Source organism: Chaetura pelagica, unplaced genomic scaffold (assembly GCF_000747805.2).
Source record: "Chaetura pelagica isolate M959 unplaced genomic scaffold, ChaPel_1.0 scaffold708, whole genome shotgun sequence".
Taxonomy (NCBI): domain Eukaryota; kingdom Metazoa; phylum Chordata; class Aves; order Apodiformes; family Apodidae; genus Chaetura; species Chaetura pelagica.
The window spans coordinates 342,399-351,361 of NW_009954405.1; the positions used below are offsets into that span (position 1 = coordinate 342,399).

An 8,963-nucleotide genomic window follows, 5' to 3' on the forward strand; every position below is an offset into this window, starting at 1 on the left:
TTGAAGGCAGGCGGGGTTTCGTCATCCCTCCCCGAGGAAAGGAGAAAGGAGGACGCTTGCCAACAAACTGTGTGCCTCTCCCTGCTACAGATCTCACCGTGCCGGAGCGCAGCCGAGATGCTCAAGATGTCAGGCGCTGTGCTGCTGGAGGGGAGGGTGAAGGAGGGGTTAAACGGGAAGCGCGCATCCCGGGTACCAGCGCTGTGGCTGGAGGGGAGGGGAGAGCAGGGCACGGAGGGCGACGTGCAGCACGGCCCGGCAGCCCCGGCCCGGGCGGGCTGCCTCGGTACCGCAGGGGTGGCAGCTGGGAGTTTATGGACTGAAAATAGCAATCCTTAGAGGAAAGAAACCAGCCGTGGGGAACCCTCCATCTGTTAGGTTTACATATGCCCAACGTGGATGTAACAGAGGTTTATTTTTGTAGTGAAGAGATCACACGTAAGAGCGATGCTTTTAGGGTTGGGGTTGTTCTTATTGCTCTTTGGTTGGTTGTTGGTTGGTTTAATCGATCTTGTTTAAAAGACACTTCTCTATTGACCTCAGTTCTGTAAGCAGATCCTGATTTTTTATTTGTTTTAAAATGCAAGCTGGTTGTTTCAGAGCAGCTGTTTTTAAAAGGCAGAACTAGTTGGTGTCAAATGAAAGAAGAGAGAACATATTAAATGCATTGCCCCTTAACATAACGTTTCCTAGTACATGATGAGCGTGTTGTGACGCTGGGCAGGAAAGGGTTTTCTAGTTTCAGGTTTCCCTTTTGCCAGGTTATTAAAACTCTTGATGCATAGAAAAGGAGAAATGGGGGCAGAGAGCAGGAATATATTAAAGATTCCAGGTTTTTTCAGTCTTTCCTCTCTGCCATTTTCCTTCATGTATCTTGCCTAGCCATTCTCATGTCAAGCTGAGGGGGGAAAAATCCCAAGGGCTTTTAAAGCTTTGTAGTCCCTCAGTTCAAGGTGGAAAGGGGCAAGTTTGTCCTCTGGCGTATAAAAGAAACAGCCCTGGCCCACATAAACCTGCCTGTTTGCTGGCTGGGTGTCTTCTTCTTTCGTGTGACTTCTGAGCTGAGATTGAGAATTTCTAGCCTCCCTGTTAGGGCTGGCTCCAGCCAGAAACCTCAGCAGTGCAAGGAATGCTCTGAAACACCAGTGCTGTTACAGCTACCTTATGCTACTACATCACAAGAAAAAGCTGTGGGTGAAATGCTATTATTTTCATAGTCTGTATTCTCTGCTCTACCATCTGTCAGCAGTGGGAGTGGATGTGTGCTAAAGATTTCCTGCAGACCAACAGGTGAATCCAAGTCACAAATTTCAAGTCTATGTTGGAAGCCATAATACTGAAGATACTTAGGACAACATGGTAGCTTTTTCCTGGACTTTTGCTTGCTTTCTTTACTAGTCCTGTGTGGAAGGTGCCAATGATCATAATGTGTGTAATGGTAGGTAGCATCAGGTCTGAGACATCTGAGCAGAACTTGGACATACCAGACAAGAGGTGGTGGAAATGCAAATGTACCAACACCAAACCTGACCAGCTCCCTTTTAGATAGCTGGTTTTTAGCTAGGGCTTACAACTTCTAGAGACCTAATAAACTGAATTTTACATTTCCATTTTGAACCCTACTCTAGAGTTTATGTAAAATCTTGTTTGACTACACAGGGATATGACAAGAAAGCCATCACTGACGTACAGCCACTCTCTTTCAAACTGAACTTTACTCCTCCACAAACCTGATTTGGCCTCAAGCATATCACCATAGTAAGTGACATTTGAAATGCAAATCTGTTGATCTGGTCTTCTCTGTACTGCAGTGTGAATTTTACTTCATTCAGGGTCTTGTTTTCACCCACGTTAGAAGTTTGTTTGAAATGTTTATACCCAAGAGAGCTACGGCTCTGAGAGCAGGGAGAGCTTTGTGGTCCAGTGTGCCTGTTTACCTCTCCTGCTGATCCCAGAACAGCTCTTGTTTCCAAGGGATTGCAGAGTTTAAGTGCAGACACCTTCATCCCCATGGCACCGGAGGCTGCTGGTGGAACTAGCACCTACTGTAAAAATGCTCCATTCTCTGATAGGTTTAGGTTGCAGAGCCCAGATTTTCCTCCTTATGACAAATATTTATGTATATAACTGTAAGTCTAATGAAGGTGAGAGAGGTGAACAGTCAAAACACATCTGTTATCCTTACTGCTCCAGAGGCTAGAACAGAAACTGATCTAAGCATTGAAAAATGCGACCGAGCTTGAGCAGATTGGCTTTGGACACTCTTAACTCTTGTTGAAGAGTGGATTGATTTCACTGTTTTTCATGGAGCTATTCATAAAGCACTGTTCAGTCTGAGCCTGATAGAATTGGGCCTTTACTATGTTTTGTAATCAAGCCATTTTTGTAGTGGATGTGATCCCTGTGATTTTTCCTCTTTTTATGTTCAAATAAGTCTTTAATCTGTTAGAGCTGTAGTGGTATATGGATAACCCAGAAACCCTATTCTGGCAGTCATGGCTTTGATCTTTATTTTAATATTTCAGTATCACTAGCATCATCCTCTTAAACTATTTACCCTCTATAAGAATTTATTAGCATCTTTTATATCCCCCTGACAGGAAAAAAGCTAATGAAGTTTATTTATAAATTTGTATCAAAAAAGATATGCCAGCTTGCAGTACAGCCCCTCAGTGAGGAGAGAGATTTGATTCATCTTTTTGTCTCTCTTGTTCTATTGTTTATGCCTTTTCCTTCTGCTTACTGCTCCTTTTAAAAATCGTTTTCTCATTTCTTTTCCTGTACTTTTACATTTTATATTGCCTTCACACATTAATGCCTTTCCAAATAGTTTTCCCTCCTTTTATTTTCTATTTTTTTCCTTCAATAGCTGTCCACCAAGGTCACTTCACTTTCTTCATTTTTCTTCTTTTACCACTGCTGTTTCCCCATGGGGAACCTTTTGATTCCAGTATTCCAGCATTGCTCGTGCTAACTGGCATCAATCCAAGCACACATCCTGTGGTTTGAAGGGTAAGAGAGAAAAAAGGGGAACTTATCTCCACGAGTGCTTATTCCATTACAAAAAGAAGGACAGAGGGTTCACAAGATGCACCTGGACAAATGCCAGCAGCTTGTGTGGCAGCGTAAGGTGAAGAGTCTCAGTGCCTTGTTATAAATGCATGATTATCAGCAGAGGATGCCCTCTACAACCACTGTGGACAGCACAGCTGCAGTGGCTGGTCATCTCTGAATTTTAGGCTGGAGTACCAGCCAGTGGCTGTGTGTTTTGCTACATACAATTACATCACACCTTGGCATTGCTCTTATGGGTAAGAAACAAGACGCTGCACTGCAGTCTCCCCTCTCAGCTTGTTCTCCATCATGTTCTTTACCCAGACCCTTCTTCAAAACATTACTAGCTGCAGCTGATGCTGATGTTGCATGTTCTGTTTGAGGAGTGATGTAGCAGAGCCATGGGAGGGGATGCTTCCTCCGTGGCTTAGAGGAAAAGCTGATGCATGCAGTCTGTGGGGCTGGGCAGTTTTGGAAATGGTAGCTGTGTCCTACCCCTTTCTCTTCTTTCCTTACTTTTGTAGATTTGCATTAGGTACATTACATAATTGTAGTAGTTCTGAAATCAGCTTCACTATGGGTTGAGGTTTTTTGAGTATGTATTCAAGTATCTATTATGTTATTTAGGTTTTTCAAATGTTTGCACATTGATCTGTTCATTAAAGAGTCTTGAAAGCAGAGCTTGGCAGGAGCCCAGAGAAGAGTGCCACAGAAGCATGGCTGCTGATAAAAAGCTTATCTGTTCGCTAGCAGAAGACTGTATCTGTAACAGAAGTGCAGCTACATATTGAATTTTCTGTCAGAGCAGTAAATCTGCCATTAAAAATACAATTCACAACAGAGGAACATTCTATACAATGGAATTTTATTCAGACTATCTGCTTGTTATGATGGTTAAATGGCAAAAAATGATGCTTGATTGTAAACATTGCTTGACAATTACTCACACCTCTAAATGTATTTCAGCAATCTATGAATTAAATTTGGTGCAGAGGAAAACACTGCTTTAAACATATATGCCAATAATGAGTGGTAGGTTAGCAAGGAAAAATTCAGTAACAAGTTGCTTTCAACATATCCTAACAAATTTGTGTTGAAAAGAAAGTACAAAGAACACACAAAAGGGACTAACCTACAATCAGGACTCCTGAAAAACAAGGTCTCATGTTTCTGTGATGTTGTAAAAATACCTTGGCCTGCAAGCCTCTGGAATTACTCCAGGGACATTGTTGCTTTTCTGCTGTGTGAGAAGCTCTCTCTTTGTCACTGTTCCTGCAATAGAGGGAGAGCCTTTCTTACACTGCTGCTGTTCAGCCTGCAGGCAGCATCCTCAGACGGTGCTTGCTGTTTTGAGAGGCAAGAGGACAGAAGTGCTGGACCCTGAGCAGCTGCGTGTAAAGGAGAACAGGAAATTGTGCCCTGCTTTGGACTCTCTTCAGAACACCATTGGTGATGGGATCGTGGGCAGCATCTTCAAAGTGCAATTACTGTAGAACTCTTGTTGTGTTTTCTGCCCTTTCTAAAAGTAAGTGTATAAACTTCTCACAGAGCTGATTTGGTTCCAGTGATACTATGACAGAGATCGGGTTATGGCTCCTTATGTTCTTCCCTGTCCCCATTTGAGGAGAGGGTCATAGGAAGCTGCACAGACTTCCAGCATATCTTTGCCCTCTGCACAATCCTGCCATGATTCCCTGCTCTCCCCAGCTGTCCCCATGGTCAACCCACTCATGTCTATAAGGGAAATAAGCTTGTTTTGCTTTTTAAGAAACTAGCCAAGCTTTATATAAAATCCAAACTTGTCCCAATATTCTCTTTTGGCCAGAAAATTAGAAGGAGGTAGGAATAAGGAATGGCATCTGAAGTGTTGGAGGGAGGGAAGGAAGAGAGAAAAGCATCAGACACCCCCAACAAAAACACAAGAACAAATAATCTTAACATTGAAGTGCCAGCATTTCCTAAGAGCACAGGATGGGCTGAAAGAGCACATTTGGAAAAGAAGCTGGGCTGGGCTAGGCATTTGTATATACACAACAGCAAAGTGCAGGTAAATTGCCACCATGTGGCAATCTTTCCATGTGTAAATAAAATACATACATAAAGGGGACAGTGAAAATTTTGTCCCTGAAAGAGCAGGCAGTATTCTGTGACCTCGTTTAAGGAACTGATCCATTTTGACTCACTGAGAAAGGTCTTTTATCTAGAAGGGAGGCCTAAGTAGCTTTTCTACAGCTTCAATATACATAAGATAAGAAGTGCTATTGTTTTTTAGCAAAAGACAACTAGGGAGAGAATTTCCCCAAGCCATAAAGGATCTATAAATAGCGCAAGTGATGGGCTTTGCTTTTCTATTTTTCAAGTAGTTTAAGATTAGAACTTCCCACAAGGTCTCCAGAAACTGTGCCCTGAACATGTATTTGGAAGACTGGGATATCTGTGAAACTCAACTTGGCTTTAGCTGCCAGGGCAGAATTTACATGGAATTCTAGAGGGTTTGACCAAAGACGCTTCTATTTATTACACTGTTGTCCAGGAGCATTGAAAATCAGGAGAAGACTTGCAAGCTGCATGGATAAACAAGGAGTAGGAGCTGAGAAAGCAGGATTACTGGAGAGAAACATAGGAGATTACAGTTGTGAGTGAGGCCTGGATTGACAGGCTGCAGAAATAGAAGCTGCCTTGGGCTTCCCCTCCTCTTCTTAGCTTGGTTACTGTTAAGTAAACAAGAACTCCTACATTCTAACACACCAGACAATCAAGACAGGAGAGGCGTCTTACAAGTGTGGGGACCCGTGTCCTGCCAGTTGTCAATGAGACAAGCACTATAATCTGGCATAAATCTGTGTAAAGGGAAGTCCTTTCTGTCACCACCTCTAGCTGCCCATTCTCATTGCCTGTCCTGCACTCATGGTAGCTTTCACACAGCCACAAGAATGAATCCAGCCCTGGATGGTTAGTTTTCAGCATCAGCAGATTCAGAGATGCACAGGCCTAACCAAGGAGGGGTCTGGGGAGGAGTGGTCCCTTGCAGTGCCCCTGAGAAGTCATACCAGATCCAATGAGCAACATCTGTGGCCTGAGACATCAGCATCAATCAAGTGGGGAGGCAAGTCCAGAAGATGTCAAGCTTTATATACCTTTTTTCATCAACACACCACCTGAGTTTTATATCCCTCTCTCAGCAGCTGCCCAGTAGGAGGAAGGAAATAGAAGTCAGCCAAATCAATCACACTTGCACCAGCAATGGATTTTATTGCTTTGTTTAGCATTACACATTCTGATTTGAAGAACAACTTGTTTCTGCCTTTGTTCTTTATTTTCTTTTGCTATGTTTTCCTTTCATCTATGGTAGTGTCTTAATATTCTTAAATAAGTACAGATTCTGCCTCCCTCTTCCTTATGTTACTTTCCCTTGCTATTCTTAACTTCATTCTTTTCTTGTTGCAGAGAAACTCCCTTGCTCCTTCACCCTTACCTCCTGACACCCATCACAGCCTTTCTGACCCTTCTCTCACCACTGGTCTCATAGACAGACACCTCCTCCTTCCAGTCCTCTTCTTGTTCCCCACCTCACACTGAGCCCAGCCCCAGGTGTACCTTTGTCTCCTTTATGGGCAAGAGGGAAGCAATCTAGTGAACATCATTCATACACTATGAGGTGGGGTTTATCCTGTCAGTCCTCTGTATTGGCTGTGGCAAGAAACCTTCATTCAAGAGATGGAAAATTTGCCTGCCTATTGCTCAGGTACTAAAGGATCACCCTTCTCCTGCTCTCTCTGCAAGGGAAGGACCAGCCAGCTGATGGGCTACACTGCTGACCATAAGGTTTTCTTTTCCACATCACTGTGACACAAGAGGCAGAGGATCCTCCCTACTGAAAACACTTCACATAAGAGCTGTTATTCATCAGTGTGCATTGCCTAATGCCAGCTTCCAAACAGAGGCACAGCAGAGAGTTTTGCATGAGGAAAGCAGCATCACCCGACTTCTGTGCACCTCCAGCTATCTATGTCATCGAGGGACATGGGAAGCTGTCACCATTTAGCCTACTAGGAAGTACTAACCTGGAAGAAATGCAAGACCCTCTGGTCCAGAGTCAGGAGGTACAAAGACAACTATGAATCCCACAAAGCACACCAGACAGTCAGGTCCATCAGCTTCAAATTCTTATTCGCATCAGTTTTGCACCATTATAATCACTGATTTCCATAACATGAGCTGCTTTTCACTGTAGTATGTATATAACATGAAGTATGCATGGAATCAAGTATATTGACTGGCTAGTTCCTCTTTATGCTTCTGTTATTGTCTTGTAGGAATGGCTAATCCACTTTCAGGCCTCCTGTTCATTCATTGAGCCTTGTCATTGCCCAGTGCAAACCATGTGGGAAACCAGAATTCCATAAATACAGCTTCTCCAAAAAAACCCCAAGCCATTACCAATCTGATTTCAATTTTCTTCTTATACTTGCTTTGATACCCATAAAGATAAACAAAATGGCAATGTTTGTGAAATACCAAATCAACTGCATGCATGTTCAAAACTGAATCTGTCAGGCTATTACCCCAGCTGCACGGAGATTAGTCAGTGTCCCCCCTCAACTTTTCTCTACTAAGTCTCTCGCTGGGCTCTTGCCTCTGAGTTGATTCCACTTTTATGTTTCCATCAATATCAGAGAAGTAAAACAGCTGAAGGGGACAGATAAGGGACTTAGCCCCCTACAGCCACCATCCAACTCCAAATTGGATTGACTGGCTGAGTGCCCCCAAATCCTCCACGGATATGCAATTTTATAGAAAGAAGAAACTCCGCACACAAAGAAAAATATGCAGAAAATAATAAGGCTACTTTATGAAACATAACAGTTTCAGCAGTGTGTGTATGATAGTAGCCTTAGTTCAAACAGAATGTAACACACATGCTCTTATGTTACCTGAGGAAAAAAAGAACCCCAGCTGGTTATTTAATTCGTCCTTTTACTAAATTATTTAATTTTTAGCAAGTCATTACCCAAGGAAAAACATTTTTAAAAAGCCATATCATACCAGCCTAATGGTGAACTTTGTCTTTGACAGCAGCCAGTAATGGATAGTGAGGGGAGACTACAAAATAGGAGTGCAACAAAGCAGATGGGGAAAAAAACGCTAAGGAGAATTTGAGGAAGAGGAAAAATAGGTTAATGCAGCTGTAGGAACTGAAATAATTCCCTTAGTTTTGCAGTATATGCTCTGAATCAGCGCATGCGAGGCTGTGCTCCCACGGGTGAGTGCGTGTGGGTTTCTGGAGAGGCAGCCCCAAGCAGGAGCGGTGCCCGCAGGGACCGGAGCTCTTGGCTGTGCGTGGGTGCTCCCTTACCTGCTGGCACTGATGGGCATCAGCTGCCCTGCCTGCAGGAACAGAGCAGCAAGGATTTGGCCGACCATTCATTTTTAATTTCTTTGAACCTGAGATCTTGCCCCTAAGATTCAACTAGTTTTAATCACAAGGAGAAATAACTGATCTTCAAAATATGTGTTGGCATCTTCTGTGGTTGTTAAATTAATGGGAGGATTGGATTAAGATTATATCAGTCCTACCAAACTCCTTTGTCCCAAACCAGGCAAACTTTCCCTTGGTAGTATGCTGTGCTGTCTTCGCCTCTCCCTCTCACTAGCTTGTTTTTTAAAATCATTCCACTTGGCTTCACAACTTGCCTTCCCTTGATCTCCTAATAGGATGGTGACCCCTTGATCCCTTCCCAGGGTTTCTGTCTGCGGCCTAACCTTTCTAGACTGCCAAACTTCCATGTGCTCCTTGTTCCCCTCCTCCTGTGCCACCAGTGTCATTGGTCTCTTTCTAATCCTGATCTTTCAATTTTCTTTCATTGTTTTTCAGCTAGGAAAAAACAGTTTAGCCTGTTTGCTGCTGA

At 43.3% G+C, this 8,963-nt stretch overlaps 1 protein-coding gene across 1 annotated transcript in view; it reads right to left on the reverse strand.

Moving 5' to 3' along the window:
• TRIM67 (tripartite motif containing 67) overlaps positions 1 to 8,963 on the reverse strand; it is a 43,254-nt gene that overhangs the window by 33,627 nt on the left and 664 nt on the right. The gene's annotated exons all lie outside the window — the stretch shown is intronic.